Source organism: Phalaenopsis equestris, unplaced genomic scaffold, assembly GCF_001263595.1.
Source record: "Phalaenopsis equestris unplaced genomic scaffold, ASM126359v1 Scaffold000204, whole genome shotgun sequence".
NCBI classification, from domain to species: Eukaryota; Viridiplantae; Streptophyta; class Magnoliopsida; order Asparagales; family Orchidaceae; genus Phalaenopsis; species Phalaenopsis equestris.
The window spans coordinates 559,673-568,304 of record NW_018164646.1 but is presented as its reverse complement, the minus strand read 5'-3'; the positions used below and the strand labels follow the sequence as shown (position 1 = coordinate 568,304).

At 35.0% G+C, this 8,632-nt stretch overlaps 1 protein-coding gene across 4 annotated transcripts in view; it reads right to left on the bottom strand.

The window, feature by feature from the left end:
- Positions 1–2,239: 2,239 nt before the first annotated feature.
- The window catches only part of LOC110023004 (1-acyl-sn-glycerol-3-phosphate acyltransferase 1, chloroplastic-like), a 19,666-nt gene continuing 13,273 nt past the window's right edge, over positions 2,240–8,632 (bottom strand). Inside the window, exon 6 of one of the 4 annotated variants that reach the window (XM_020722196.1) lies at positions 2,240–2,755. The gene's annotated coding sequence lies outside the window, so the exon portion shown is untranslated. The remainder of the gene's footprint in view (positions 2,756–8,632) is intronic. The other 3 variants (XM_020722200.1, XM_020722199.1, XM_020722198.1) reach the window with 3 other exon arrangements.

Here is an 8,632-nt window from a genome sequence, read left to right as displayed (position 1 = left end):
AAAAAAAAGATTAGAAAGGCGTTGGCGGTATTTTTTTTTTAAGATTTTTTTTTTTTTTTTTTTTTTTGGTGAAGGGGAGTACTTGAGCTCAACTTCTAAGAATTTTTCATTTATTTCCTACCAATTTGTTATGAGTTTGAGAGTAATTTCTTAGAACAAGAAGGAACATTGATTGATACACTAATTTATAATAGTATGATTCTATTATCGGGGTGTCGAATTCGGTTCAGAGGTCAAAATTGTCTGAACTTGGCTCGAATATTAAATGAGTCAAAGTTGAACTTAAGCCAGGCCGCCTTCAACCCTGCTGATCCAAAGCAGATCCTTGCAACCCATTTAACATATGCATAACAGCTATTCATATAATATTCAAGTCAATTTCAACTCAAGTTCGAGTTCAAAATTTCAAGTTGATAGGTCTGATTTGGGTGGACATGTCAAAATTGGATTGACAGGTCAACCCAAATCCGGCTCAAAAAATTAAATATGTCACGATTTTTTACCCAAACTCAACCCAAAAATTAATCAAGTCAGACCAGGCTCAAAATTATCAAGTCAGGATCAAATCTAGTTGGCATGTGAGTCAATTTTTGATACCCCTAATGTTATTATGGATTTTATAAGTTCTAGCCCTTAAGAGGATACAATTTATATCTTTAATGACATTGAATTTTGAGTTAAATTTATCTCATTGAATTGATATTGCATAAAGAATTCCTTCTGAGAGCATATGTTATATTTGAATTTAGAGGCCTTCATTTGCTTTAGTAAGAAGGGCAAATATTACAGTGTATGGCTTAATAATTTTATATATTTTAATGTTTTTATTGTTCATGAAGATTTTCAAACAATTTTAGCATTTGTTATGTTTACATTATTTTGGGGAAATTTTATGTTTCTAAGTTAATTACTAATGAATTAAAAGAAATAAACTTGGGAACTTATTACAATCCTATAAACCAGTTTTTCTAAGTTCACTTTTCAATGAACAAGAGACTAATGACCTCATCAAGTAGAGTTTAAAGATTATTTTGCCTAGAGCTATAAAAAATATCAAAATTAGTTCACGAGGTGGTTACTCATAAATTGGAAATATAACCCGAAATCATACCGATTAAGCAAGCCCCTCAATGAATGATATTAAAAATTGAAGAACAAGTTATCGCAAAAATGAAGAAGTTAATCGAGGTTGGCTTTTATTCGAAAAGAGAGATACACCTGAAATCATACCGATTAAGCAAGACCCTCAATGAATGATATTAAAAATTGAAGAACAAGTTATCGCAAAATAAAGAAGTTAATCGAGGTTGATTTTATTCAAAAAGAAAAATACCCTTCTTAGTTGGCTATTGTTGTGTCAGACAAAAAAGAAGAACAGATAAATTCATGTATGCATCTACTTCCGGGAGTTGAATAAGACATTTAACAAGGATGAATTCTCTCTGCACATACCGAAGTTAATGTTCAACATCACCTCCTCACATGTAATTTTCTCATTCATAGATGGGTTCTATGGCTATAATAAAAAAAATAAAATAAAATAAAAACGCTCATGAAGATAAGAGACATCACATTCAGAAGTCCAATTTGAATTTATTGCTACAAAGTCAAGTCTTTTGTCCGAAAAAAAGTTGGTGTTACTTGCCAATGAGTCATGACCCAGATTTTTTATGATCTCATCTACAAGCAAGTAGAATGTTAGGTTGATAAAATAATCGTTAAGAGTAAAGAAAGGGAAGATCATCAATATGGCTTCAAAATTATTTTTGAATGACTGTGTTTATATAACATTAAGATGAACCCATTTAAATGCGCTTTAGGCATAACTTTTAAGAAACTCGTAGGGTTTGTTGTATGACATTGTGTGATCAAAATTGACCTAGAGAAAATTAAGTGATATTAAAAAAGTTATCGCCTAAAAGCTTAACCACTTAAAATCCTTTCAAGATAGGTTGGCATTCCCAACACACTTTATTTCCAATCTTGTTGGCATGTATCAACTATTTTATGCTTTAACTAAGAAGACAAAATTTATTAGGATAACAAATATCAACAGGTTTAAAAGCATAAAAATAATATTTAATGACACCTCAAATATTAACGACTCACACCGAGTCGTCCATTATTTCTTTATTCTGTTGCTTTAGACGAATCCTTTGGTTCATTATTAGCCCAAATTAATGAGACAGACAAGAAGAATTCGCCATACAACTTGAGTCGTCATTTTATCCCATGTGAACAGAACTATCCTTCAATCGAAAGCATTGTTTGGCATTAATTTTACAGTAAAAACATTAAGATATTGCATGCTCTCCCATTAGTAAGATGGTCAATAATTTTATTACAATTTGATATAATATTTGTTCCCTTAAGTGCTATCAAATGTGAGACTTCTATTGATTTCTTGGCAACACATTTATTGCCCGCCGACTCTCCTTTGAAAGACGATTTACAGGATAAATAAAGTCAAACTGGAAGAGCTATATATATATATATGGAAGTGAAGAGTATAAGGAAGCTTATAGTCACAAACAAAAGTTATGAAGGAGGAGCAGAACTTAATTACACTGAAACCTGATGGATGACGAGACACTCATCTCTAGTGTCAGCAGAAATTCCACTTCCAATCTCATCAGCTTCTTTATTGAGATAACATTAAGATTCCCCAAATCTGGGAAAATGCTCCTGCGCTCCTGCATCCTACTAACGTCATCTGAAGTAAGGTCGATGTAACGGTGACGAATACGAATCAAATCTGATCAAATCAACGATAAAAACTAAAAATACCACCAAGGAACATAGTCATGCTCAATAACTCCACAAGAGAAAAGCTGTTTGTTTTACATAAAATTAATTAATTAATTAATTAATGATATAAAAAACTTAAAAATTGTAATGAAAAGCTTCCATAGGGCGAAGCACAAATTCATCTTCAAGACCAGCTTTTCTTGCTTCATCTCAACGGCTTGCACAGGCCTGGGCTGATTAAAACAATCTTGAAGGCTCAAGTTAGAACCATGCGTCTAGATTCAAACAGAATCATGTCTTCCCTCAATTGACCAAGCGAAAAGCCCAAGTCTAATAGGAAAGTGAATGTGAGTTCACTTGTTGGTTAATCTAATTTGTGAATAGGTTCAACAAGTGTTGTCTTATATTGTTCATGTTGCTCAAGTCACATGCATAAAGAATAAGGATCACATGATTTCAAGTCATAATTTTAGGAAGCTTATTTTGTGTTAAAATAGTGTTAGTGTCAATAGGAGATCCGTCCTCAATAGACAACTACTAAAATGTTTCTCTAACTATGTCAAATGTATTTTGGCTTAAATTAATGAGCTTCCAAATTTGATTGTTTTGAATGGGGAACTTAGTAATTACATCAAGTCCTCTAATGGATTGTGACAAAGATACCCCTTGTCTCCTTTCCTTTTTGCTATAGCTATAGAAGTATTCCCTTACAAATGAGATATGTGTTAATCAGGAAGAACAAAAATCAGACAGCGAAATTAAGAGCTTTTTATAATTAGGAGCTTCCTTATTTAAATTATTTCCAATTTCTTTATTCTATTTATTTCTCTGTTAGCTGAATATTTAAATTATGAATATGCATTATTAAGTTACCTAAAATAAATTATGCACTTTATTTTGTACCTAAAATAGATTGTAAAACTATTATTTAATGGGATGAAAACAAAGGGAAAAGACATCAAGCCAACTCAGGATTCAGCCTATTTTCTCGAAGATTGATATGATATCAGAGCTAAATTTTTGCCCTAACCACCGGTAGTCGTCGGAGGACCGGTAAGTCTCCCTTCCCACCAGCATTCTTGAGGGAAGGAAGGAACTATTTCTTTGCCTTGATTCACCCATCTAACAAACCCACTCGCAACGGAAGCAAGCACAACTCCACATGCTCCGCCTTGGAATCGTTTCGGAGGGATCTTTGTCTGTTGCGACTGCTTCATCCGTCTGCTCGTTTGATCAACCCGACGTGAATAGCTCGTCTACTCATCGTCAACTTATCTGCTCGTCTGATTATTTCTTCGCCTACGTCGTCTTCGTTCTGCTCCGTCTTTCTCTTCGATTCAACTGGTCTCGACAGAGCCTCTCCTTCGTTTGAACTCCACCCGCAGTAGCTCCCGCTTATTCGTCACCTTCATCTGCACGCCAACGAGACATTCCCTTTTTTCATATGCATGCCTGATCTCAGCTTCAGCACTTTCGGCGTAAAGGTCAGGGAACAAATCGTTCTTGTCGTCGCCGGAAAAATCAATAGCATTTGGGCCGTATAACAGGACGCGGATCCTACTTGTGGGCTATGATCGCTAGCATTTGGATCGCGTAATTGAATCCTTCTAGTGGGCTATGATCGGTAGCATTTGGGTTATGTAACTAGGTGCGAATCCTTTTTGTGGCTATGATTCGAATTTCTGGACAACAACGATAGAGGATTTCTAGTTTTTCTTTGCTCAAATCATATTATTGTTCAGGAGATGTCTCGGAGGCTTCGACATTTTCAGCTTCGGCACCTTCGGCTTCAGCACTCACGGCTTGAGAATTATTGGTCCCGACAAAGTTTCTTGTTGGCAAATTGATGCATATTGATCAGTGAGCATCAATTTGAGGGGGAATGTCTCTGACAACTAAATTAGGAATTTTCTATAATTGAGAGCTTTCTTATTTAAATTATTTTCAATTTCTTTATTCTTATTTATTTCCATGTTAGCTGAATATTTAGATTATGAATATGCATTATTAAATTAGCTAAAATAGATTATACAGAATATTTTGTACCAACAATAGATTGTAAAATTATTATTTAATGGAATCAAAGCAAAGGGAAAAGACATCGAGCCTATTCAAGATTTAGCCTATTTTCTCGAAGATTGATAATATGGACGTTTCCAAATGTGGTTATCATCCCACGCCATTAAAAACTTAAAAATTTATACTTGTTCAGATACATTATTTGGGATAATTATTCTCTCCCTTTCAAGGGATAATTCTTCTTCAGTTCTAAAGCTAAGCTTGTTTTTTTGGTAATTCATCCTTCGTTGATTGGTTAATGGTAGCAAAGATAAGTGAACCTAAAAGGATTAGTCAATTCTAAAATAAAAAAAAAATTTAAATATTTATCCTAGTACAAATAGATTCTCTGGGATAATTCTTCTCTAGTTCTAAAGCTAAACTTGTTATTTTAGTAAAAGATAAGTAAGCCTAAAAGGATTATTCAATTCTAAAATCAAAAGAAAAATTAAATATCTATCCTGGCACAGGTACATTCCCTGGGATAATTCTTCTCTAGTTTTAAAGCTAAGTTTGTTATTTTGATAACCCATCCATTGTTGATTTGTTAATGGTGGCAAAGATAAGTGAGCCTAGTCAATTTTAAAATCAAAAGAAAACTTTAATATCTATCATGGTACAGATCTCTGGGATAATTCTTCTCTAGCTCTAAAACTAAGCTTGTTATGTTAGTAACTCGTTCCTAATTGATTGGTTAATAGCAGCAATGATAAGAGAGCCTAAAAGAAGTATTCAATTCTAAAATCAAACGAAAATTTTTTACTAAATGTATAATGATATTTAAAACAATTTCAATACATTTGATTTCGAAAAAAATTACGAGTAATACTTTTAGTAAAGGGCATTACAAATTGTCCTTTTTTCATCCTTGCTTAAAAGGATGTTCTTAGCTTCATACCTCACAACACATAAAAAATACAACAAAGCTTAAATCTCACTCACGATGAGACTTGCACCTTTTTTGACTGAGGTTTTTGAGACAACGCCTCAATCAATTTGTGCCAAAAAAATATTATATTATATTATACTATATTATTAATACACACACGCACACAAACTTATATCTAATATATCTAACATAACGCCTAAAATATCAAAAAATAATTTCAGTATGATTACTTGATTGTGATATTAATTTGTTATTTTATTTTATATTATATTGGATATAATGTTAATTGACATAGAAAGTAAGAATAAAAATGCAGTGAATCAAAACAATTTGGAAATATGTCAATGAGAAAGAACCAGATGATGATAAAATTATTACATATCATAATTCTTCTAAAGATGATGAATGTGAGGATGAGATCGCTATGGATTTTAATCTTAGCTTTGTGCTTAAATTTGAATTAAATGTTTACTTTGAATATCATTTAAATTTATATTTTATATCTATGTTTAAGAATGAGATTCGAGGTCTACGTCTTCATAACAAAAAAAAAAGAAATCAATATATTGATATTTAATATCAGATTTATAAATTATTTTTAATTTTGAGTTTTTTTTAGGGCTTACGCCACAATCAACCTTGAGGCTTATATTTCACCTCCCTAAGGCAAAATGCTTCAATTTCCAATTCGCCCTTTCAAGTCTTTTTCTTTCATCAAATTTGATCAGCTATTAATTCATGTTTTTGTGAAAGTGATGAAAGTTCATGCACGCAATTGATGATTTCTTAGACATCTATTCATAATTGGGCTTCTAAACACAAACTTTACCGTCATCCAACCTAGAAATAAACAAAAAACATTGCATTTTAAGCTTCTTGTGGGACCTCCTGAGAGCCCGCCTAAGTTGTTTGGTCTAAAAAAACTGTGCAAATAGGTTTTTGATAGTAAAAGTTTCTCATACATCAAGATTTTGCAAGCTCACCTAATAACCTCGCTGTCCAGCTTAAAGAACTTCTGATTAACAAAATTTCAAGACTTTATCTTAGCGTGATTGATTTCCCATACCTTGAAGTTCATTATTATTTTCGCACTCAAAGCAAAAAGGTGGCGGTCAAAGTTGGCAAACTCTAATAAGATCCTATGTTTTCATAGTCCAAGCTCAATCAATGAATACTAATCTACATAGTTAGAATATAGCCCTAGATTTGGCGGATTTAAGGAGCCTTCTAAGATACATAGGTACTTTATAATAGCAGAGCTAAGCTAATAAAGGATTTTATGCCAAATAAATTAAGTAGCTCAAAAGCATTGGCATGATCATTAGAGAATATGTATTTTATATGTGAATATTTTGAAGCATGACCATTAGTAGCGGGAGCACTTTTAAAGCATGACCACTCAATTGAGAAAAAAATTATTTGATCTCTACTAACTTTGAGGCAAATAGTTGGCCAACTTAGCTACATTAAAATGGCATCTGCTCTTCTGTAACCTTGCCGTTTGTATCGTTTGGCAAGTTTGGTAAATGGGAATAGTTGCAACTTAGAGCAAGGAGTAGCTATTGATTTTTCCCCAGACTTCATATTTTTGTATCTTTGCATTATGCGTATTTTACAATTCCTCATGAAAACATTTACCACTTCGAGTTATCAGGAGACATTTCAATAGAGCCCTAATTAAGGTTATAAGAGGGGAGTCTGATGCTACTGCTTGGCTTTATTTTGGGTATACGCTCCACCACCGCCACCTCGACGTCTCATTTTTCCGATGACCAAAAAACTCGCCAGAGCATCCTGACGTTGCTGGACAGCGGATCTCGTCGCCGTTCGGAGGGTGCAAGAGTCTTGGACCGCGTGCAAAAGAGTTCCCGGACTTCATAAGGACGTTAGGAGCTTTAAAGCCTCATGAATGTACTTACTAGGAGATTTGAAGCAGAACAGCCATTTTTCACAACAGACACTAAAATGGGATCAGATACCATCAAAGACAAACCCAATGGATGTAATGTCGATTGAAATTTGATGTAATCAGATACCATCAAAGACGCCAGAAAATTGTCGGTCAACTTTTTTTTTCGATTGCACAAAGGTATAACTTCTATTCCCCTCCGCACTTTACTTCCTAGCTAGCCTTAGGTTGTAGTGGCGTTAGGCGGGCGTGATCGATCGCCCGCAGCGGGTTCAATCGCCCGCACGGGGTGCGTGCGTCGGCAAGTGCCGGCGTAACGACACATCTGTGTGATGGATCACCTGTTTTCCTAGAGGCGGACTTTAGGATAGAATTCTCCTTACGCAACCAAATCCCCTACGATAGCCGAGTGAATCCCGTTTGATTTTTAATCTTAGCACAAAAATCCTAAGAGTTGGAGCCTCTTTTGCTCCCCTTTGCTTTGTTTGCTTCGGTCTTGTTAGAAAGATCGAAGAATAGGCCTTTACGGATAGGCCTTTGCGAAATGATAAAATTCGAGTCGTTAGCTCATTTTGTAAAGTGCAGAGGTGTCATGAAATCTAGAAAAACATCGTCGCTAGTTCATTTCACGATAAGGAGGAGAACTTCCCCCTTGGAGATCTGGGGAGAAGTTCCCCACCGGCCTCGCCGAAGCTGAAGCAAATGTGGAAATCACCATTTTTCTATAGCTTGACCCTAGCTTTCCCAGTGAGGTCGTTAGCACGGGGATGACTCCCTATTGCATGTGAACGTTTGCATGTTGCATTTTGCATTTCCCGACGCGACGAGCATTTCACTTTGCTCGGACTGGCCGCCCCGGCACGGCGAGCATTTCACTTTGCTCCGACCGGCCGCCCCGACCCGACGAGCATTTCACTTCACTTCAGTTGGCTCTCTCGAGCCAGTTGGTATGACACTTTAGCTCGACCGGATGCCTTGATCTGGTTGACCAACTATTTGCACCATCATACTATCTTGCACGCGTGTTT